This window comes from Oncorhynchus clarkii, chromosome 8, assembly GCF_045791955.1.
Source record: "Oncorhynchus clarkii lewisi isolate Uvic-CL-2024 chromosome 8, UVic_Ocla_1.0, whole genome shotgun sequence".
Taxonomy (NCBI): Eukaryota; Metazoa; Chordata; class Actinopteri; order Salmoniformes; family Salmonidae; genus Oncorhynchus; species Oncorhynchus clarkii.
The window spans coordinates 37,762,670-37,788,326 of record NC_092154.1 but is presented as its reverse complement, the minus strand read 5'-3'; the positions used below and the strand labels follow the sequence as shown (position 1 = coordinate 37,788,326).

Below are 25,657 nucleotides of genomic sequence, written 5' to 3'. Positions count from 1 at the left end.
AGCAAAAGCCTCTTCTAAAATGCTTTTATGCAATTCTACATGTCTGGAAACATTAAAATAATATTTTCTAATACCACACAAATGACAGGCTTACTGACACATCCTACCGAGATCAATAAAAACAAACGTGTCTTAAACGCAACCAATAGCATAGGTCAATGAAAAGAGAGATGCCACAGATGGTAAAATACGGCAAAAATTATAGCCAAAAAATTGAGTTGCATGGAACTCATACAAACAGTTTTTCCTGCGATTGCATTTTGAAATATTACGAAGGGCCTTGTAGCTGCTCTCGGCTGTTTTGAAGTCAAAACTGTATCAACGGTTTGGTATTTGCCACACGTACTGCCCAATTGCGGAGGCCTAAAGGCGCTCGTCATATGATAAAACACAATCCATATCTATTTTGTGGCTACATTATGCTCTCTGGTGTAGTATTTATGATGTCATTTATTTCTTTACAGATAGTAATCATATACATTTGGAAAATGTATTTAAAACATATCTGCAGCACCTCCAGCACTCATTCCCTTCCATGTGCTGTGCTCTCTGCTAAGGCCAAACAATCAACACTTCTAATTATTAAATCAATGGATTGTGGCCAGTAACCAAGGAATGGGGTTAAAGGCCTACTGTTACAATTATATTTAAAATAATAAAATCAGCGAGTACAATTACAAGTGAATAATTTCAGTAAGCCAACGAACAAGTATGTATCAATGTCTAAATCACTTATTTTTCCTGTTTAGCCAATAGTGGTTTTAGCTATATTGTTATAAAAACGATGTAGACCTAGTGGCCTTTTTAACCGTTATAGCACAGAAACTACACCAAGTGTCTATGTTCATAAGGCTAATAAGAAAATATGTCAAGGTCTGAACAGCATATGGGAAAGGTGTACAAATGTGTATTTGCATCAGTAGCCTAAGTGGCAGAATGGAATCAGAAAAGTATAAGAAAATTCAGGAAAACATTGGGGAAGCTCATCAGGTAAAGACGATCTGCATTGCTTTCAATTGTGGTTGTCACAGTCCCTTTCTAACGTCTCCTACACGGTTGGTGAGCATCACAGACATTCATGAGTCTTACCTTTCAGGAATAGGGTCATAATAGCATTTGTAGGAAGAAAACAGAAATAGTTTTGTCGCAACCGCTAATATGTCGGACATCCATGGCGCTATCAACTAAGCGGCGCATTTAGTTGCCTAATTGTTGTTGTTTTTTTTAAACCATCGCAGCAGCACAAAATATTCGGGGCGTAAATCCCGAAAGCCATGTCCTGGTGACGTCTGTGTGTTCGAGCATGAGTGCGTGTGTTAGTGCCTTCAGGAGTATTTCACCCCCCCCCCAACTTTTTCCAAATTGTGTTGTGTTACAGCCTGAATTTAAAATTGATTACATTGAGATGTTGTGTCACTGTGTCATACTCTATAATGTCAAAGTGTAATTATGTTTTTAGACATTTTTACAAATTAAGAAAAAATGAAAAAGCTGAAATGTCTTAAGTCAATAAGTATTCAACCCCTTTGTTATGGCAGGCGTAAATAGGTTAGAGGAGTAAGAATTTGCTTAATAAGTCACATAATTAGTTGCATGGACTCACTGCGTGCAATAGTGTTTATCATGATTTTGGAATGACTACCTCATCTCTGTACCCAACACATACAATAATCTGTAATCAGTCAAGCAGTGCATTTCAAACACAGATTGAACCAAAGACCAGGGAGGTTTTCCAATGCTTCAAAGGGTCCCTTTGAGCATTGTGAAGTTATTAAATTACACATAATATGGTGTATCAATACACCCAGACACTACAAATATACATGTCTTTCTTAAGGAAACTGCTCAGAGATTTCACCATGAGGCCAATGGTGATTTAAAACAGTTAGAGTGTAATGGCTGTGATAGAAGAAAAGGGAGGATGGATCAACACCACCATTAACCTAAATGACAGTGAAAAGAAGGAAGCCTACAAAATAAAAATATTCCAAAACATGTATCCTGTTTGCAATAAGGCTCTGAAGTAAAACTGAAAAAAAATTGTCAAAGAAATGTCCTGAATAGAAAGTATTATGTTTGGGGCACGGTGGAGGATGCATCATGTTATGGGTATGCTTGTCATCGGCAAGGACTAACTTTTTTTAACAATAAAAAGAAACTGAATAGAGCTAATCCAGGTGTGCAAAACCCTTAAAAGACTTACCCAGAAAGACACACAGTTGTAATCGCTGCGAAGGGGGATTCTAACATGTATCGACTCAAGGGTGTAAATATTTACAGAAATGAGATATCTGTATTTCATTTTCAATAAATTTGCTAAAATTTCTAAAAACATGTTTACACTTTGTGATTATGGGGTATTGTGTGTAGATAGGTGTGATTTTTTTTTAAATTATCCACTTTGAATTTAGGCTGTAACAACAACATTTGAAAAGTCAAGGGGTGTGAATACTTTCTGAAGGCATGTTTGGAAACTGCAATTTTATGTCACCAATATAAAAATAAACATCCCAAAGTGACTAATATAAAAGACATTTGTTCCATTTTCACATTCATAATTGTGCATCCTTCCAGCTACATGTTTTTAAACGAATGTGGCAACACACTATGATCAGTGCAGCGGAGAAAATAGCATCAATGACACACAGCTACTATGGACTCACCTGAGAAGCAATGCACGCATTTCAGTCAAAACTACACTGGCGTCGTGTGGGCAAGAGGTTTGCCAATGTCAACGTTGCGAACAGAGTGCCTGATGGTGGTGGTGGGGTTATGGTATCGATGGCAATTTGAAAGCACAGAAATACTGTGATGAGATCATGAAACCCATTGTGAGGCCAATTTTTTTCAAGGCATCTGTGACCAACAGATGCTTATCTGTATTCCCAGTCATGAAATCCATAGATTAGGGCCTAATGCATTTATTTCAATTGACTGATTTCCTCATATGAACTGCAACTCAGTAAAATCTTTGAAATTGTTGCATGTTTTTATATCTATATATATATATATATATTTCAATGATTTTACATATATATAATATTATATTTTTGTTCAGTAGAAATACTTTTTTCTAACATTGTCCATCTGTATACAGTGCCAGATTAATGAACATGGTCATTGTTCACTATGTAGTGGATGTTGCCTAAGCAGCATTAGTAGCACACAACACGGTGCACCTAAATCACAAAATGAAAAACGCATACATCATAACAGTTGGTTATGGCCAATTGATATACCTTTTTAATCCATTGCTAAAGTACATAGTCTACAATACAAACATGATGCAAACACATAGTATTAGATATTCAGATCACCACCCATGGATCCATGATTTATGTATCCTCTTTTACCTCAAGAGTCACCTTTCAACTCCTACGCATGGGTATGGAAATGAGGTACTGCTGCAAGTAACTGTTATGTATACTTCCATTAGCCGTAAACTAGTTACGAATTAATTTACCATTTATAGAGTTTTTAGTTCAATGGAAGACTGTCATTTCCACATAAAAAGCCCCATGAGCACTAGCGTGAAATTCGTAGGACCACATCACATTTGGTGGCAAATGGAAGTCTATTTTATTTTTTAAGTTAAGGCATACACAGTGTAGATGTTTCAAACATTTTCCACTAAAAAGTGTAAGGAATAAGCAAAGGCTTTGACTACTGGTCAAACACATGGAAAAGGGGGTCTTAGAAAACATCTAGCAGAAAAAGGTATTTAAAAAGTATTGGAAATACATCAACAACAACATTGAAGTAAAGACCCCTGCTAACTAATAGCAACATTTACAGTGCATTTGGATATGCAGACCCCTTTACTTTTTCCACATTTTGTTAAGTTATAGCCTTATTCTCAAATGTATTCAATTGCTTATTTTCCTCGTCAATCTACACACACTACTACCATAATGACAAAGCAAAAACAGGTGTTTAGAAATGGTTGCAAATGTATTTTAAAAAAACAATAACATTTACATAAGTATTCAGACCCATTACTCAGTACATTATTGAAGCACATTTGGCAGCAATTACAGCCTCGAGTCTTCTTGGGTATGACGCTACAAGCTTGGCACACCTGTATTTGGGGAGTTTCTCCCATTCTTCTCTGCAGATCCTCTCAATCTCAGTCAGGTTGCACAGCTATTTTCAAGTCTCTCCAGAGATGTTTGCACCAGACTGAGGTATTGAGTGCACTGGAGCAGGTTTTCATCAAGGACCTTCGCTCCATTCATCTTTCCCTCGATCCTGACTAGTCTCCCAGTCCCTTCCACAGAAAAACATCCCTACAGGATGCTGCTGCCACCACCATGCTTCACCGTAGGGATGGTGCCAGGTTTCCTCCAGATGTGACGCTTGGCATTCAGGCTAAGAAGTTCAATCTTGATTTCATCAGACCAGAGAATCTTGTTTCTCATGGTCAGAGTCCTTGAGGTGCCCTTTGGAATCTACAAGCGAGCTGTCATGTGCCTTTTACTGAGGAGTGGCTTCTGTCTGGCCACTCTACCATAAAACACCTGATTGCTGGAGTGCTGCAGAGATGGTTGTTCTTCTGGAAGGTTTTTCCATCTCCACAGAGAAAATCTGGAGCTCTGTCAGTGACCATCGGGTTCTTGGTCACCTCCCTGACCAAGGTCCTTCTCCCCTGATTGCTCAGTTTGGCAGAGCTGCCAGCTCTAGGAAGAGTCTTGGTGGTTCCAGCCTTCTTCCATTTAAGAAAGATGGGGGCTACGGTGTTCTTGGGAACCTTCAATGCTGCAGAAATGTTTTGGTACCCTCCCAGAGATCTGTGCCTCGGCACAATCCGGTCTTGGAGCTCTACAAAAAATTCCTTTGACCTCATGGGTTGGATTTTGCTCTGACATGCACTGTCAAATGTGGGACAAGTGTGTGCCTTTCCAAATCATGTCCAATCAATTGAATTTACCACCGATGGACTCCAGTCAAGTTGTAGAAACATCTCAAGGATGATCAATAGAAACAGGATGCACGTGAGCTCAATTTCAAGTTTCATAGCGAAGGGTCTGAATACTTATGTAAATAAGGTATCTTTATTTTTTATAAATTTGCAATCATTTCTAAAAAACTGTTTTTGCTTTGTCATTATGGGGTGTTCTGTGTAGATGGATGAGGATTTGTATTTATTTAATCCATTTTCAAATAAGGCTGTAACGTAACAAAATGTGAAAAAGGTGAAGGGGTTTGAATACCTTACGAATGCACTGTATATTCAGTTTTTCAGAAATTATTTGCCTTCTGTAAGTTTAAGGAATATTGCCTACTGTCTCGTCACCAAAAACCTGCATTTCTTTGAGATGTTTTGAAAAATGTCTCCCTTAATTTCACAGACGTAACAAGTAAAACACATACCTACCAAGTGTTTTTACTGATAAACCAAATTGTTATGATTTATTAAGTGATTAAAAATCAGTAACGGAAAGGCTGCAACCGAATTGGCCACAGTGGGAATTCTTAGTAGTCACAAACCAGAGTTGGGACACCTGCTACTGTCCTTCCTTCCACTGGCATACTGTTCATAGCCATTTTCATTCTCCTTCTGTCATGTGTTTTTTATTTGACCTTAATTTAACTAGGCAAGTCATTTAAGAACAAATTCTTATTTACAATGACGGCCTATGGGGTGCAGTGTGTTAACTGCCTTGTTCAGGGGCAGAACGACAGATTTTTATCTTCAGCTCGGGGATTCGATCCAGCAACCTTTCGGGTACTGGCCCAACGCTCTAACTACTAGGCTTCCTGCCGCTGGTAAAAGCAAGAGTGTGAAAACCCTCCTGTCCCTCTTCTTTCGCTACAGTTAATGTCACCTCTCCCAGCTCTTACTGACACCTATCCATGAGCCCCCTCATTCCATTTACATTGAATGTCGATCCAGAGCATCCCAATAATACTTAAATGGGTGTCGTGTCCGGTGACTATGCAGGCCATGGAAGAACTGGGAGGACATGGGGCCATGCATTATCATGCTGAAACATGAGGTGATGGCGGAGGATGAATGGCACGACAATGGGCCTCAGGATCGTCACGGTATCTCTGTGCATTCAAATTGCCATCAATAAAATGCAATTGTGTTCGTTGTCCGTAGCTTATGCCTGCCCACACAATAACCCCAGCATGGGGCATTCTGTTCACAACGTTGACGTTAGCAAACCACTCGCACACATGACACCATGCACGCTGTCTGCCATCTGCCCAGTTGAAACTGGGATTAATCTGTGAAGAACACACTTCTCCAACGTGCCAGTGGCCATCGAAGGTAAGCATTTGCTCCCAGAAGTCGTTTACGACGCCGAACTGCAGTCAGGTTAAGAGCCTGGTGAGGACAAGCAGCACGCAGTTTCATCAGCTGTCCTGTTGGCTGGTCTCAGATGATCCCACAGACGAAGAAGCCTGATGTGGAGGTCCTGGGCTGGCGTGGTTAGACGTCGTCTGCGGTTGTGAGGCCACTCATGGTAGAAAAACAAATTCTTTGGCAACAGCTCTGGTGCAAATGCCAATTGCACCCTCCTTCAAAACTTGAGACAGCTCTGGCATTGTGTTGTGTGATAAAAATGCTAAATTTAGAGTGGCCTTTTATTGTCCCCATTACAAGGTCCACATGTGTAATGATCATGCTGTTTGGTGATATATGATTGAGAGGCCACAACTGCCAGATGGATGGATTATCTTGGCAAAGGAGAAATGCTCACTAACAGGGATATAAACAAATTTGTGCACAAAATGTGTGAGAAATAAGCTTTTTGTGCATATGGAACATTTCTGGCATCTTTTATTTCAGCTTATGAAACCAACACTTTACATGTCGAGTTTATATTTTGTTCAGTGTACTTTAACCATCCTTCTCACCCACTGAGCACCGACCCACACCGGACAGCAATGAACGTTGAAAAGTAGTGGAAATTTGGTCAGTACAAATCTGAATCAATCATAGGGCGTCTGTTTCACAAGTTTGGACACCACAGTACAGTGGAGTAGAGCACAGTATAGTACAGCGATCCCTGGAAGCTGAAAATGTCCCTGCATACTCACCAGACATGTCACCGATGAAGCATGTCTGGTCAACGTGTACGACCGCGTGTTCCAGTTCCCGCCAATATCCAGCAACTTCTCACAGCCATTGAAGAGGAATGGGACAACATTCCACAATCAACAGCCTGATCAACTCTATGCGAAGGAGATGTGTCGCGCTGCATGAGACAAATGGTGGTCACACCAGATACTGAGTGGTTATCATTATTTTTAAAAGGTATATGTGACCAACAGATGCATATATGTATTCCCAGTCATGTCAAATCAATAGATTAGGGGCTAATGAATTGATTTTAATTGACTGATTTCCATATATGAACTGTAATTCAGCAAAATCTTTGAAATTGTTGCATTTATATTTTTTATTCAATGTGTAATTTACTGTATGCTGCCATTGCAGTCACAAAATTGAAATATTTCATGCAATGCTCCAAGCCTAATCTTATTTATCCCGCCTTAACCCTCACCTCATTGGTTTAAATCTTTTCACACTAGCTCGTGGTTTGTTTACTCAATGACATTATGTTTGTGTGGACCATATAACCCAACTAACCTATCAACTGTCTGTCCTACTAAACCAATCAACTATTCTTCGTAAAGGAAATCACAGTCAAATGGGACTGTCATGATCGCACAAGTAGCCAATGATACTGTATAGCCTCAAGTACTGTCTAGTCATCTGAACACTCGCCTCAAGTACTGTCTATTCATGGAGGGACGATTAATGAGTCTGGGGAGTGCGAATTTGGATTGAAATAAGTTCCAATGACTTGTTCCGGGGACTGGTAAGGATGTGTGGTGGTGGTGACTGGGGTAATATCAGGTCAGGTCTGCCTGCAGGAAGGAGAGGAGGCTGGTATGAGAATGACACTCCACCTCAGGATTGATTTGCTAGGCCTCTCTCCATTCTCTCTCACACAGCACCTCCTGAAGGCAGATTAAATTATTCAATTTTAGATCAATTATTACAGAACACTGCCACACCCCTCGTAAGGGCCAGCCAACAACATCTGACATCTTCTCCACTCTCTTAAAACTAAAACACATTACCCAGGAATATATTTTTATATTTTATTATGGACAATGTTTATTCAGAAGCAGCGACAACCTGATAAAATGCACCTAATTAAAGAGAAGGTGTGTTCTATAAAAGAGATAGATACCAGGGGAGCAGCACTGTCACAGTCACAGGCTAACAGCAATCAACACTGCAAGACAGCTGAAAGCCACACTTATAGACCACCAACATCATTTTTTACAATAGAGTCATTTTTACATGGCAATTTCTTCTACAATAAGGTAAGACAGTTGTACTAAATCTCCTAAAAAAAAAAGGTATTTATAAGTGAAATGCAGTAGTTGGAAATCACTGTGGAAATCTTTCAGACTGTGGTTTTAAAAGGAGAAAACACATTCCACGAGTTACGGTCTGACATTCGTCTGCCGTTCGTTCGCCGCGGTGTGTTTTGGGGACCACCCGCCAGTAGGCGTCTGACTGCGGACATTTTCCCCCCGTTTCGATGTGTAGAATCCATTTGCACTCGGTTTGCAAATAACAGCCGGCACTCTGTTCAGAGGTGCTAAGTATTTTTGGGCCGGCAAACGCTACTGGTCTTTATACACAAACAAAGGCTTGCCAGGAGGAGCTAGGAGGTAACGGTAGATTTCTGATTTTCCATGTCCACCAGACAGTGTCCCAGGCCCCCAGATCTCCCTCCTGTGTGAAGCTAGTCTGCCGTGTCATCATGTGAAGTTAACGGGTTTAGGCTGCCCCCGCTTAAACTGGACACCGCCTGGAGGGGACTGCTTATACAGGCCCAGTTCCAGACCAAACCCTTAGTTCCCCACCCCCTAGCCCCTCGCCTCTAGGCTCCTAATGGAGGTCTGAAAGGTTTGGATTAGCCAAATGACTGCATTAGCCTGGTCCCAGATCTGTTGGCCTATGCGCTTTAGCCAACTGCTCTGACTATCGTTGCCATACTATTTGTGGATTATGACTGAATAGAACGGTTTGGATTGGATTCAGCAATAATTGCTTGAAGCTTCACCTTGCCCTCTGATGTTCTCCAAATTTTTGCCATATTACTTAGATAACACCAATCACATCCTTTCAAATCTATATACAAGATGTGAAGAGGCTTGGCGGGAGCCAGGGGTTGGTTTGGAATTGGTTGATAGTGTAATCAGTGTCGCCTTTTGCCCTGGCCCCCGGGGTGCCAGCCTATTAGCTCAGATGCTACTGAAACCGCAGCATATTGATGGGAAAGGTAGGATTGGTACTAGTTTCTGGAGAGGATACCACACAACCCATGATAGTTATATGAAATAGCCCACAGTGATAATACCTTTCTGACAATGGCACACACCAAGGCAAAGCTTAAAAATGTGTCGAGGCTGGCTAGAACCTGTATGGATAAAAAATAAACTGTTTTGCTTAGCATCCATTGCATTGTCCCTGTCATATAAATCATAGAATAGCTGAAAATAGGCTAAATCCATTCTAGGCCATCAGCTTCCGACTGAGTATATTAATATACTTTTTAAAAAAAGGTCCAAATGTGATTTGTTTTTTTTAATGTTGAATAAATACAGAATATTTCTTCTGTCACTTCATATCATTCGAAACTGATGGGCTTGATTTAGCCGCACATGAAAGCAAACCCTCTTTACCCATTTTGCGTTACCATGTTATGTAGCCTAACGAATTGCCAGTCGAATATAACCCCTAAAATACCACCCCAAAAATCTAAATGTATGAGTTTAGTACAGTAGAGTTAGCCTATATTGTTTGTAGCCGGTAATATGGCGCAGCAAAGAAAGACCTAGCAAAGCTGCAGCTGGCTCAAAACAAAAGAACCATGCCTTGCCCTTAACTGCACACACAGAACTACTAACATGGTCTTTCATGGTTGAGGAGGAATTGACTACTTCTCTTCTAGTCTTTTTAAGAAACATCTGTCTGTTGAAAATGCCTAACCACTTGTATAAATCTATTTGCATACACTTCAAAAACAGGCATACTTCACCAGACATGCACGTCACTATGGATTTTTCTACCCAAAGCAAAGACAGATTTAATCCATTGCTCAGTTATGTATCGAGCCATGTCATCGTGGAATGCTCTGCCACCAGGTTACTCAGGCAAAAATCAAGTTTTGCTTAAAAAATATACATATACATCCTATATCACAGCACCTTTCCTCTTTCTAAATAATTTTAGAACGAGTAGTGTGTAAATAGTATTTTTGTTCTCTTGATGTCTTTCCAATATATAACTCTCATTTATTTTGAATTTAATGTAATATTCTGTTGTTCTTGTCTATAACTGTTCTGTACTTTGTATGTTTTATGTGGACCCCAGGAAGAGTAGCAGCTGCATGTCCACGTAGCTATTGGGGATCCTAATAAACTAAACCTTCCTCGAGATCGAGGCACTGAAATTCACGTAAGTGCTGCCACTTTTTGGATTGGCAAAAAAACAGCATGGGCTGCATCCTTGCAGCAGAGCGAGCACTTCTGACTCAGTCTGTGTAGTTGTTGGGCGTTCAGAGTTGTGTGTCGCTATGAGACCATTCTAGTCTCGGTGCAGTCAAACAGCAGGCTTTTAGCGCTATGATACCACAGCCACAACCCCCGGAGCTCCTGTGTAGGAGAGAGCAGCTGAAGACAAGAGACTGCCTTTCATAGTTCACTGGTCTCTAAAGAGGCTCGGGAAACAGCTAGCTTGTGGCCGTTCACCCCATCTACATTAGCAAGTATATTACCCTTTTACAATAGCCTCCATCCCTACCTGAATATTCTGCATACTGATCCACAGGGAATATCACCAGAGCTGAATGAGGGAGATGAGGAATGAATGCGAGAGATCTGGGGATAAAAACATTCCGAAACGGAGCCTCTAAAATACATCAATTTTTTTTTTCAGAGAGAGAAAGATTGAAGTCCCATTTGGCCTTTTGTAGCCCGTTGTTCTAACACCCGTCCGTACTCTCTCGTTTAAGCACTGGCAGCCATATAAAAGCCTCAGAGCTTCCCCAACATGTTTATCTGACTGTGTTGGTACAGAATTAGCATGCTCTTGGTTTGTAAGACCATACAGCCTAAGCCTGGCATGGCTATTGGACTACACACAGTCCTAAAACAGCACGGTGTATTCTTCTCACCGCCGCAGGGCAAAGACACAAAAAAAAGTATTCATATAAAAAAAGACAGAGGGGATCAGGATTGAGGACACTGACAAGGGGCAGGATTCAGGACACTGACAAGGGGCAGGATTCAGGACACTGACAAGGGGCAGGATTCAGGACAATGACAAGGGGCAGGATTCAGGACAATGACAAGGGGCAGGATTCAGGACAATGACAAGGGGCAGGATTCAGGACAATGACAAGGGGCAGGATTCAGGACAATGACAAGGGGCAGGATTCAGGACACTGACAAGGGGCAGGATTCAGGACACTGACAAGGGGCAGGATTCAGGACAATGACAAGGGGCAGGATTCAGGACACTGACAAGAGGCAGGATTCTTCTAGTCCTGCTATTTCAAAATCAATGTTTATAACCAACGACTATTTTTTGTTTTACACGCAACTGATTATGGCAGTAGGCCGAGTATGGCATTAGTCATGTGAACACCTTACTCTGCTCATCTTAAAAATCGATTGATTGATTGATTTTTTTGAATTATCAGGACATGTAAACAACTTAAAATGGTAGTTCCGGCAGTGCGTTTGATTTGCGCATGTGCTAGCACCTGCAGTGTTGTTCGGAAAACCTGAAAGTATGCATCGTAGAGATAAATCCGAACTCAGAATGAAATGGGCTGCCCTGGTCACTGTGGTAGAATGTTTATTTTGATTGCCGATTTTCTGAACCCCCCCCCTCAGGTGGCCTGATTTCTGATGATTATTAGGGAAATCGTTCTTCTTGAAAAGCATGTCAACTTCTGAAATGAAAAACCCACCAGAATAAACGAGTGATTTAGATTTTACGTTGACACCAGACAGCTGCAACTTTCGTTGTCTAGGTTCTCTATTCCCGTCCCCAATTAAAGCATCGTAATCCGTAAGACTGAAGAATGTAGAATACATAATAATATAAGAGTAATAGGCCTATACTTCGTTCAAACATTTCATATTAAAATGGAAAAATAACGTGTGCCATTTGAAATGACTTTATTATACTACATTTTCATTTGACAAAGATGATATGTGAATAGATAAGAATTTGTTCTTAACTGACTTGCCTAGTTAAATAAAGGTAAAAAAAATCAATAATAATAGTAATAACCAAAAAAAATACAATACCGTTCAAAAGTTTGGGGTCACTTAGAAATGTCCTTGCTTTTGAAAGAAAGCACATTTTGTTGTCCATTAAAATAACATCAAATTGATCAGAAATACAGTGTAGACATAGCTAATATTGTAAATGACTATTGTAGCTGGAAACGGTTGATTTTTAATGGAATATCTACATAGGTGTAGAGGCCCATTATCAGCAACCATCACTCCTGTGTTCCAATGGCACGCTGTGTTAGCTAATCCAAGTTTATCATTTTAAAAAGGCTAATTGATAATTAGAAAACTCTTTTGCAATTATGTTAGCACAGCTGAAAACTGTTGTCCTCGTTAAAGAAGCAATAAAACTGGCCTTCTTTAGACCAGTTGAGTATCTAGAGCATCATCATGTGGGTTCGTTTACAGGCTCAAAATGGCCAGAAACAAAGCACTTTCTTCTGAAACTCGTTGGTCTATTCTTGTTCTGAGAAATGAAGGCTATTCCATGCGAGAAATTGCCAATAAAATGAATATCTCGTACAACGCTGTGTACTCCTCCCTTCGCAGAACAGCGCAAACTGTCTCTAACCAGAATAGAAAGAGGAGTGGGAGGCCCCGGTGCACAACTGAGCAAGAGGACAAATACATGAGTGTCTAGTTTGAGAAAAAGACACCTCACAAGTCCTCAACTGGCAGATTCATTAAATAGTACCCGCAAAACACCAGTCTCAATGTCAAGAGTGAAGAGGTGACTCCGGGATGCTGGCCTTCAAGCAGAGTTCCTCTGTCCAGTGTCTGTGTTATTTTGCCCTTCTTAACCTTTTCTTTTTATTGGCTAGTCTGAAATATGGCTTTTTCTTTGCAACTCTGCCTAGAAGGCCAGTATCCCAGAGTCGCCTCTTCACTGTTGAAGTTGAGACTGGTGTTTGTCCTCTTGCTCAGCATTTCAGGTAAAATAACAACTCAATGTTTATATCCCAGGACAAATTGGCTAGCAAGTTCAAGCTAACTAGCTAAATTGCCATAAATGTTTAATGCTTTTCAACCTGTCCCCAAATTAATAATTGGTTCAGAGTTTGTTTTGATATTTTAACCTGTGTGTCGTGATCGCGTTTGGTGTGGGGGGACAAAATAAAATGTAAGCACGATGGCGCACGCACGCAGCCGGTTTGGGTTCCGTGTTAGGCTGGCAGTTGGTTTTTGCAATATTATTGTTGTTACACTCTATTAGAGTGTAACAAACTCCAAAAAACATATACATTGATTGCCTGCCTCTGTTTGCTTCATTCGAGATCCTACAGAAGTTCACGCAGACCAGCTCTGCCACAGACAGAGCTAACTAACACAGAGCTGAGCTCTCTGCCTCAGAGATCATACATCTAAACTAAGCCTTCCTCACTGCTCACTTTAATAATTCCCTGATGGTGATGCATGGTCTGCATGTTTATCACTGCGGAGGCAAAGACACACTCAATTATGCTCTTACTGTAGCAACCTTATAAGACTCCAACAACAGCACACATGCTAACACAGGCACACAAACACTTTGTGTGTGTACATACACACACTCTTTCACAAACACGTGCACATACTCCCTTACTTTGCCACCACCACAGCCTTATCCCTTCACAAAGACTAGTAATTGTAACTATACAGTGACATCCCTGCCCATATAAAGCTGAGGTGAGAAGCCCCTGTTAAAATGAGCCCAGCTCGGAGACAAATGCATAGTCTCACATCTTCGACTACAGATGCCTGCTACCAAAGCCCTTTAATCCTAGGCTTGATTCACACTACAGTACCTGCCGGCTTTACCAATGTGATGTTGGCCATGGAAGTGTCCCGCTCCGCATCGTACCTTAATACCCACCACATTGTATCTTAATATCGTATCTTAATAAACACTTGGACAGTGGCACATTTATTTGTTTATCTTTAAGTCATGGACAACTTTACTAACGATGGTGCTTTGCTAACAGTATTTCCCGCTTATGGCAACCATCCTCCTAATGACTGTAGGCTAATTATCTTGGGATCCTGGAGACCTGGGGACCTACAGTATGAGTGCATGTGTGTCCATAAACTGACATCGGCCCAGTCGATTGAGTACCCATAACCTGTAGGCTAACAGTAGGTTACAGTGGGCAAGTGAAAGTAAATTAGACTACAGCCTACTGGCATTATATTGTAGGCCTATAGGCCTATCCAACGGCTTGTGGGAGGAGTGAAGCAAGGATTTCGTGCAAACGTGTCTGTGGGTGGAGAGGCAACTCAAGGACCACTCCCGCAAAGCAGCATATAGGCGCTGTTTGAATATATTCATGTTTGAATGATCCCTTTCTTGAAATAATCATTGATCTAAATATATAGGCTATATTAGATCAATGATCATAGGGTATAGAAATAATCACCGATCTGACATGACTTGGTTGTTAGCCTAGCGTAAAATCTTCTTTCACCTATCGGCGAGGTCTCCAAGAATGGGAGGAATGAAGGATGCATAGGTTATACCAAAACAGGGGCATTGTCTCCGTTATAGGCTATGCATTTGTCTCAGCTATACTGGTAACATAGGATCCCACTTGTTCACCATATAGAGCTGGGTTCCCCAACTGGCTGCCCACTGGTGATTTTATTGCCCCCCCCCCCCCCCCCCACCCCACACGCTGTCAATATCTCAGATTTAACAAATAAAGGTTTGACATGATTATGTTGTAGTCAAATACTCTCTGTTTGGGCTTCTTGCGGTCAATTTGCAGTTTACAAATTATGTTCCGGTCCCTTGACCCACCTCTGAAGAAATATTTATAAATCATTTTACAATTTTAAGAAAATCAGCCTGCAGGCTGAATCTAGTTGATGGTCCCTGGTGTAGAGGCTAGTGTCTATATCTGTAATAGGTTATAATAATGGACCGTAAAATGTCTGTCTCATATGGGGCTTTACCCAAACCCTGTGGCTATGCAAACATTCATGTGCCACTTTATTGTATAGTGTAGGCAAAGCTAATCTCCCCGCTCTGAAGTGGTAGCGTCCACTTGAAGCACAGACTTAAAAATCATCCCGTTTTCCAAGCCACACCAATATTTCAAACCAATAAATCTAAATTTAATAGGGTAGAACATTTGGACATTCCAAATCTAAAAACAGTCTTCTATTATTCAATTTAAAGAGTGGATCATGAAAGAAAAGAACAAAAAAAATCACTTGAGAAATTAGAAACTAATATTATTCAATTTGAACGAGTGTATTGGATCATTAGACTGATACGCGATTTCACGGACCCTATAAGTTTAGCGCGAATATTAATTTTCTTTTCACCTAGTAGAGGCGCTTGCGCACAACATGGGAGCCGCACACCCATTTGGTTATTATGGTGCTCAGCAAGGGGTGATACAGATGAACCTGACTCCTGCTTCTGACACACATTCAGGCAAAGCACGGGATACTCATAATGAGAGGTCCTCGCGTAAAGCGTAAACTTAGGCTGACACGGAGCACATAAAAAATGCATAAAGTAGTTTTTCGTGCGCTGACACGCAGTTTCTCCTTACCTCCCTAGTCGCAGCTGAGCTTCAGCACCGGCGTTCGTCCTTATGTGTGAATGCTGTCTTTATCCAGCAAAGTCTGTTGTTGCTTTTTACAGCTAAATGTATTATGTTGGCCTTCTGTTGCTGAGTGTCAGGTGTCCGCTGTATCTGTCGAGGCTACCGTCTTTCCGTTGCCAATAGTAAGCTGAGTGGTCGGGAGTTCGCAGATGCCACCAAACGCTTCTTCATCCGCTCCCTGCTCAGCGTCGGTTGGTTCTCAGATGCGAGCGCATGCCTGGTCTCACAATCATACAGACAGACCGTGTGGCTACTTTACTCTCCGATACCGCTCCTCCCCTTTTACTTTCTACGGAGCCCTACAGCGCCTCTCACTTGTCTGTGGATGGAACTGCATGAATTTGGATACATCTTGGAAAAGCTCTCTCCGTGTCAGAAATACTGGATATAATGACGAGATGCTTGTGTCCCCGCGGTTAGAATGAGATTTGTTGTCCGCGGCGCAGAACTGCGGGCTGTCAATCTCCCGCCTAGTTCTCTTTTTGGATTTGTGGATGGGGTCTAAATCTCATTACTTTAAAAAAATATATTCCATGAGGGGTGTTGACGTCAACCACCGCCTGTATTCAATGGAGAGTGAGATCCTATGCTGCCATTTGAGATTATGGGTTCGAGTCCAGGCTCTTTTGCAGCCGGCCGCGACCGGGAGACCCATGGGGCAGCGTACAATTGGCCAAGCGTCGGCCGGGTTAGGGGAGGGTTTGGCCGGCACGGATGTCCTTGTCCCATCGCGCACAAGCGACTCCTGTGGCGGGCCGGGCGCAGTGCACGCTGAACCGTCGGCAGGTGTACGATGTTTCATCTGACACGTTGAGGCGGCTGGCTTCCTGGTTAAGTGAGCATTGTGTCAAGAAGCAGTGCGGCTTGGTTGGGTTGTGTTTCGGAGGATGCACGGCTTTCGGCCGTCGCCTCTCCCGAGTCTGTACAGGAGTTGCAGCGATGAGATTAGACTGCAACTACCAATTGGATACCCCCCCCCCCCCCCAATACCATATTTTGTATTAGGCTATGTAACATTTATTTCACAGTGGTTCCCAAACTTTTTATAGTCCCGTACTTCAAACAGTCAACCTCCAGCTGCTTACCCCCTCTAGCACCAGGGTCAGCACACTCTCAAATGTTGTTTTTTTCTTCCATAATTGTAAGCCTGCCACACACACGCTATAAGACATTTCTTAAACACAAGAATGAGTGTGAGTTTTTGTCACAAATCTGCTCGTGAGAAGTGACAAAGAGCTCTTATAGGACCAGGGCACAAATAATAATATAATAATAGCCAATAATTTGGAAAAGCATTCCAGGTGAAGCTGGTTGAGAGAATGCCAGGAGTGTGCAAAGTGGTCATCAAGGCAAAGGGTGACTTCATTGAAGGATCTCAAATATACATTTTTATTTGTTTAACACTACATGATTCCATAAGTGTTATTTCATAGTGTTGATGTCTTCACTATTATTCTACAATGTAGAGAAAAAAAACTATAATGATTAGGTGTGTCCAAACTTTTGACTGGCGCTGTATGTGTGTGATATTTTGGGCCATTGGCCTACAACATTCCTCTCAAATTCGATTTTTTTAATAAATAAAAGGAATACCCTGTAGTGATAATCAATAATGGAAGAAGACAACAGTCTGTCACAATAAAGAAAACAGGCCTGCAACACATTTTAGAATATACTCTAGACCAGCAATATATGGATCGCCGCAGGGCCCCAGTTGTGCTACACTTGTTTCCGTTGGGCTTCAACTGACATGAACTGACCCACAATGGCATCCAGGGGCCTCAACAGGTAGCTAAGTCTGCATGCATAAAAAAAAAATTGTCGACTCCAGCACAAAAAGAGTGGTAAAAGCTTCTTTCTCAAGCTTCTGCTGAATTGCAAACACAGTACTATTTGGCAGAAAAAAAATACGAGAAAAACGTTTAAATGTTATAGATGATTTGTGGCATGTAGCAGTTTGTGCTAGAGGGGCCTACTTTACCTTACTAGTTATAAGTCAAGTATAAGTCTTTATTTCGTTTAGGTCCAATTCTCTGCTCTAATTATTTGTTTCTTTAAAAACAAAAACAAAAAATTAAGTTACCATTTCTAATATTTGAAAATACCATGGGAAGTGCAATCTCTTTCAAAAATAATAATACTGAAACATCAGTATTACAGTATTTGAGTCCTCTTTGCACACTAGAATAAAACATTTCTTATAAATTCATATAAAAAAATCAGTGTTGGCCTATTTGCCAATTATTTTCAAGTCATAATCTGATTGAACAATTTAGTAAATGTAATTGAGAGTACAATGTATGTACTGAAAAGAAAATAGGCCTAACTGTCCTTATTTGGTCACAGCCAAAAACAGGACACGCACAGACTGTATCCAGATTAAAACTGCTGACCTCATGCATTCTATGAAGGAAACAGAATCTCCAGGCGATAAACAGAAGTAATTGGACCCAGGGGGGAGGGAAGTAACCACCACCTCATCTATAAGTGTAGCCATCTTTGTTTATCCTCTTGTTGCTGATCCAATACCACCTCAATATATCCTCAGAGGTATATTGTATTCCAAATAGCTAAGAGATAAGAGGATGTGTCCCCAATAACTTATCTGGCTAATTAATTTTTTTTAATTTTTTTTTATCAAGACAAAAAAAGAAAGAACCCCCAAAATAACCCCAAATAAACAATAAAAAAAAGAGACTGTGTGGACTGCTGAGCAAATCGTAGTGGTAGTAGTTGTCTTAAATAAAGATCTCTGCTATCTAAAAGAAAGCATCCAATACCGTGGTACTGTAGAATCACCATCCTGATCATTTGGAGCAGCAAACAACTACTGCATCTGACACGTGTTTGTATGTTTAAGAGTTCAGTTAGTGTCTCTTATGCCATTATATTAAATAGGCAAAAACATTAAACTAAAGTTGTTCTGTAAAGATGATATAGAATAATAGAAAGGATGATATTATTGTCACCGTTAGTGACATTACAGGAGCCTAACATTAGTCCTTAGTCCAAGGACCTTAGGGATGGATCGAAACTTACACGATGGGTACCTGGAGGAAAATGGGGGAGGGTTTTGCTTTTTCAATTTCAGTCAAGGGGAAGGTTTAGTATTTTTTAAATCTAGTCCAGGGGAGGGTCATGCAATTTGTAATTGATGAAATGTCAATATTTCTCAGTATTTTTCATAATAAATAAACATTACTTCAAAAAGCTGCCAAAAATCCAGTGTTTCCATGTCAAACGGTTTAGCTATTTTCCAGTCTTTTGTGATAAAGCGTAATATTGGGATGCAAACTCAAAATGTAATACACTTCAACTCTATATCTGACATGGTACAGGTGTCTTCTTTTTTGAAGCCCTCAACCATGTGTGTGAGGTGTATACTTTCGTTTCAAAGTCGATTTGTTTAAGACTACAAAGAAAGACCCTGTGTGACCCTGATTTAGCCAACTGCAGGAAAATCAAATCAAATCAAATCAAATCAAATTTATTTATATAGCCCTTCGTACATCAGCTGATATCTCAAAGTGCTGTACAGAAACCCAGCCTAAAACCCCAAACAGCAAGCAATGCAGGTGTAGAAGCACGGTGGCTAGGAAAAACTCCCTAGAAAGGCCAAAACCAAGGAAGAAACCTAGAGAGGAACCAGGCTATGTGGGGTGGCCAGTCCTCTTCTGGCTGTGCCGGGTGGAGATTATAACAAAACATGGTCAAGATGTTCAAATGTTCATAAATGACCAGCATGGTCAAATTATAATAAGGCAGAATAGTTGAAACTGGAGCAGAAATGTTGGGCTATATATAGATGTGAGCCCGGTTCCACCCCTCATTCTGATTCTCCCCTGTGAGCGCAATATAAAATGAGCCTATAGGCTATTTAGTGTGGTCTCAATTAAATGATCCATAGCCTAACGAATATGAAGTGCATGCTCGGAGAAGCACAGAGAAAAGTTATATTTTTTAAGTACTGCAGCTGCTGGGACACTGTAAATAAAACTAGACTGCATTACACACTGCAGTGGATATTCCAACCCTGAGCCCTGCTCTGCTCTTGCTGATCAAAAACTATTTTGTGCACTGCCTAACCAATGGCTGTGCTGTGTAGGCCAGGCCTATGGTGGCAGTTTAGGAGGAGAGTTAAAGGCTTACCCCAAAAAGAATTGTTGGTGTTCTGTTCGGTTTGAGAAGGAGAGTGCAAAGATGAGAAGGAGGACCGGAGTCTACTTTGATAGCTTTCTACTACTATAATACATTTGATTAAAAACGATATGATTCTTGCCCATGATGTAAGCCTATTTATCAGAGATATTGACCTCACCTAAGCCAGATTCGAGTAACTTACATGTACATTGCGGTGCTGAAACTTGAAGCAGCAACCAAAGGCACAATCAATCGTAAATGGACAGTTCATGGTGCTGAAAGTAGACAAATTTGAGTAGGCATAATTTTAATTACACTACAAACAACAAGAGGGCTTTGTGTTGTAGCCTATTTCTTCCTAATTAAAAAAATAAGAGGTAGGCCTACCTGTTTGACAGAAGTAATTAATAGTGACGCACCAATATTACATTTTCGGCCAAAACCTATATCCAATCTTTTCCTTGCCAAAAAACATGATACCGATACTGATAACAGATATTTAACATTTTAGAGGTCTTAAGCATTCTAGTACAGTTAAATAGTTAACACACACACATGGAGGCAGCGGTCTGAGGCACTGCATCTCAGTGCAAGAGGCGTCACTACAGTCCGTGGTTCGAATCCAAGCTGTATCACATCCGGCCGTGATTGGGAGTCCCATAGGGCGGTGCACAATTGGCTCAGCGTCGTCCGGGTTTGGCCGGGGTAGGCCGTCATTGTAAATAATATTTTTTTCTTAACTGACTTGACTAGTTAAATAAAGGTTACACACACACACACCATACTGACCAAAAAGTAATTTTGTTGGCATTTACGTATGTCCCCATTACCAGTAAAACCTATTTCTTTCACTTACTTGCTGTGTTGTTTCGTTCATACATTTTTTACATAGTTATTACACATTGATTACACTATCACTCGTATTTCATATGTCACAACGATTCATCAATACGTATGCTACATTGCTGGTAAAGTTGTATCGCGCACCTACAGTGCTGGTCATAAAAAAAGCTAGCTAGCTCATGGATGCAAACAATGCTAGCTTCACAACACATGATCCAGTCCGGTGGAGCCTCACTAGCCAGATGAAGCTAGCCTCCTGCTTATAACGTTAGCTTTGGGCAACAGGGTTAAGTAGCTGACTAGCTATTTATTTTCATGAACTGAAGTTCAATTTCAATAGGCAAATAACAAGTGGTAACCTAGCAAATACTTACTCACAAGGATTCCTAATCATTGCTAAGAATATTGAAAATGACTACAGTTTCTACTGGTCATTGTTTTCAGGCTGGTTTTATTGGTGATAGCTAGGTACCAATCTAAAGCTAGCTACCCCAGAAGTTGTGGTCGAACAAATGATGCTTTATTACCAACACGGTAAACACATCGTTCGTGGCCGGTGTTTGCTTGTTTGCAGACTTTTTTGTACAGCTTTGACAGTGCTACTGTATTTTTTTTTTGACACGCAAAACCCAAACGGCATTCCATAGTATGTATGTCGTAAAGCTAATAGCAGGGACGCTATTACTGTGTAACTCCGGTAGGGCAACATTTGAAAAATAGCACACTTGGTATTGTGTACTGGTGCTCGACCAGTTAGTTGGTGAAAGCCAACATCACTCACGACAGAGAACGGTTGATTGTCAAGGGCAATGAATACCATTATCTTGGCTTTAATGGATTTCGCCTTTGAGTTGTCTCGCTGAAATGTTGTTACTCTTTCAAATGACTGCTCAATCCACACAGCAGACATTGTGAGCTAGTTTTGGAATGCTGAGTTGCACGTGTAGCGCAACATTTTACGTGGCATCATTACATCATGTATCTATGTTACATAGGTATGCATGTCAGCTTTGACATAGGTTTTGCACATCGGCATTAAACTGATATGTTCACCGAGATATCGTGCATCCCTAGTAATTAAGCTATAGGCAGCTACAGTATATCCATAGATTTGTCGGGCAATTCCTCCACCCACCATGCGCTCTTTAAATAGCCTCTGTGCCAGTGAAGGGCTGTTAAGTTAAATTAAAACCAAGACTTGAATTGAGGGGATATGAGAAGGTATGCCATAGGCCTGTGCTTTTTATTAATGAAAATTGCAAAAAGCACAGGCCAACCCCTTGTTAGCTTAAGATTTAGAAGAAAACAAAACGGATACGATTTGCCTGGTTGAAGTGATCTATAACAGCGCTTTGTTCCCTGATGCTTTATGCTGGAATCAAGCTAAAATACCTAGGAAAGATGTGACTTCAATATATGTGGGGATATCATTGTTTAGTTTCTTTGACATTGAGGCTGAGCTACAACCTTCTTATAGCAGAGGAGACAAAAAAATGACTTTGCTTGGGAAGTAAGCTAATTCTGTCTATCAATTGATTAAGCTATTCACTTTCTGTACAAATCAAAATCAAATCAAATATTATTGGTCACATACACATGGTTAGCGGGTGTTAATGCGAGTGTAGCGAAATACTTGTGCTTCTAGTTCCAACAGTGCAGTAATATCTAACAAATAATCTAACAATTCCCAACAACTACAAGTTGTCCCCCTCTTCAAAGGGGAGGACACTCTTGACCCAAACTGCTACAGACCTATATCTATCCTACCCTGCCTTTCTAAGGTCTTCGAAAGCCAAGTTAACAAACAGACCACCGACCATTTTGAATTCCACCGTACCTTCTCCGCTGACTCTCTTCTCTGAATACATCAATGATGTCACTCTTGCTGCTGGTGAGTCTCTGATCCACCTCTACGCAGACGACACCATTCTGTATACTTCCGTCTCTTCTTTGGACACTGTGTTAACAACCCTCCAGACGAGCTTCAGTGCCATACAACTCTCCTTCCGTGGCCTCCAACTGCTCTTAAATACAAGTAAAACTAAATGCATGCTCTTCAACCGATTGCTGCCTGCACCTGCCCGCCCGTCCAGCATCACTATTCTGGATGGTTCTGACTTAGAATATGTGGACAACTACAAATACCTAGGTGTCTGGTTAGACTGTAAACTCTCCTTCCAGAGTCACATAAAACATCTCCAATCCAAAGTTAAATCTAGAATCAGCTTCCTATTTCGCAACAATAAATCCTTCACCCATGCTGCCAAACATACCCTCGTAAAACTGACCATCTTACCGATCCTCGACTTCGGCGATGTCATTTACAAAATAGTCTCCAACACCCTACTCAACAAATTGGATTCAGTCTATCACAGTGCCATCCGTTTTGTTACCAAAGCCCCATATACTACCCACCACTGCGACCTGTACACTCTCGTTGGCTGGCCCTCGCTTCATACTCATCGACAAACCCACTGGCTCCAAGTCATCTACAAGACCCTGCTAGGTAAAGTCCCGCCTTATCTCTGCTCGCTGGTCACCATAGCAGCACCCACCCGTAGCACGCGTTCCAGCAGGTATATCTCACTTGTCACCCCCAAAGCCAATTCCTCCTTTGGCCGCCTATCCTTACAGTTCTCTGCTGCCATTGACTGGAACGAACTACAAAGATCTCTGAAACTGGAAACACTTATCTCCCTCACTAGCTTTAAGCACCAGCTGTCAGAGCAGATCACAGATCACTGCACCTGTACATAGCCCATCTATAAATAGCCCAAACAACTACCACTTCCCCTAATGTATTTATTTATTTATTTTGCTCCTTTGCACCCCAGTATTTCTACTTTGCACACACATCTACTGTCACGTTCTGACCATAGTTCTTTTGTGTTTTCTTTGTTTTAGTGTTGGTCAGGACGTGAGCTGAGTGGGCATTCTATGTTGTGTGTCTAGTTCTCAATCAGAGGCAGGTGTTAGTCATTGTCTCTGATTGGGAACCATATTTAGCTAGCCTGTTTTGTGTTGGGTTTTTGTGAGTGGTTGTCTTCTGTCTTCGTGTGTCTGCACCAGACAGAACTGTTTCGGGTTTTCACATTTGTTGTTTTGTATTTTGTAGTGTTCACGTTTACCGTCTTTATTAACTTCTTGGAACTCTGGGGGCGGTATTTCATTTTTGGATAAAAAAACGTTCCCGTTTTAAGCGCGATATTTTTTCACGAAAAGATGCTCGACTATGCATATAATCGATAGCTTTGGAAAGAAAACACTCTGACGTTTTCCAAAACTAAAGATATTGTCTGTGAGTGCCACAGAACTGATGCTACAGGCGAAACCAAGATGAAATTTCAAACAGGAAGTGCCCCAGATTTTGAAGGCGCTGTGTTCCAATGACTCCTTATATGGCTGTGAATTGATTGACCATTTTACACTACATCTACCAGGTGCTCGCTTGGTGTCCTCCGTCGCAATTATTGCGTAATCTCCAGCTGCGTGTATTTTTCCATTTGCTTCCGAGGAGAAACCCAACTGCCACGAATGATTTATCATCGAATAGATATGTGAAAAACACCTTGAGGATTGATTCTAAACAACGTTTGCCATGTTTCTGTCGATATTATGGAGTTAATTTGGTAAAAGGTTCGGCGTTGTAGAGACTGCATTTTCAGATTTTTTTCTTAGCCAAATGTGATGAACAAAACGGAGCGATTTCTCCTACACAAATAATATTTTTGGAAAAAATGAACATTTGCTATCTAACTGAGAGTCTCGTCATTGAAAACATCCGAAGTTCTTCAAAGGTAAATGATTTTATTTGAATGCTTTTCTTGTTTTTGTGAAAATGTTGCCTGCTGATTGCTAGGCTTAATGCTATGCTAGGCTATCAATACTCTTACACAAATGCTTGTGTAGCTATGGTTGAAAAGCATATTTTGAAAATCTGAGATGACAGTGTTGTTAACAAAAGGCTAAGCTTATAAGTGAATATATTTCTTTCATTTCATTTGCGATTTTCATTAACGTTGCGTTACGGTAATGAGCTTGAGGCTATGATTACACTCCCGGATACGGGTTTGCTCGACGCTAGAGGTTAAACATGATGAACACTAACCACGCTGCGCTTTGGTTCTCTCCTTCGTCCACAGAAGAAAGCCGTTACAGAACCACCCACCACAAAAGGACCAAGTGGCGTGGTAACGGGCAGCAGCAGCAGCAGCAGCAGCAGCCAGCATCACAAGACTCATGGACATGGGAGGACGAGTTGGACGGAAAAGGTCCCTGGGCAGAGCCAGGGGAATATCGCCGCCCCAAAGCAGAGCTGGAGACAGCGAAAGCAGAGAGGCGGCATTATGAGGAGCTGGCACGGCAGAGTAGCTGGAAGCCCGAGAGGCAGCCCCAAAAATTTATTGCGCGGGGGCACAGGGAGAGTGTGGCAGAGTCAGGAGTCAGACCTGAGCCAACTCCCCCTGTTTTCCGTAAGAAGCCAAGGAGGAAACCAGGTACGGTCAGGGCGGTAATGGGGCAGTCGGCAAAGTTGAGGGGTGAGCCTGAGATTGTCGAGGAGTTGTTGGACAGATTAGAGGAGAGTGAACAGAGGGGAGATTATGGACATTCAAGGAGTTGTTGATGAAATTGGAGGAGACTGAGGAGAGAGAGCTGTTGGTTTGGCGCAGTATGCACGGCACTCATCCTGAGGTGCGTGCTAGTCGTCTGGTGAAGACTGTGCCAGCTCAGCGCTACAGTGC

At 41.4% G+C, this 25,657-nt stretch overlaps 1 protein-coding gene across 2 annotated transcripts in view; it reads right to left on the bottom strand.

Moving 5' to 3' along the window:
* LOC139415376 (kelch-like protein 29) overlaps positions 1 to 22,795 on the bottom strand; it is a 341,932-nt gene extending 319,137 nt beyond the window's left edge. The window contains exon 1 of one of the 2 annotated variants that reach the window (XM_071163482.1): positions 22,753 to 22,795. The gene's annotated coding sequence lies outside the window, so the exon portion shown is untranslated. Of the gene's footprint in view, positions 1 to 15,878; positions 16,156 to 22,752 lie in introns of those variants that run through there. The other variant, XM_071163481.1, reaches the window with a different exon arrangement.
* Between the last annotated feature and the right edge of the window lie 2,862 nt (positions 22,796 to 25,657).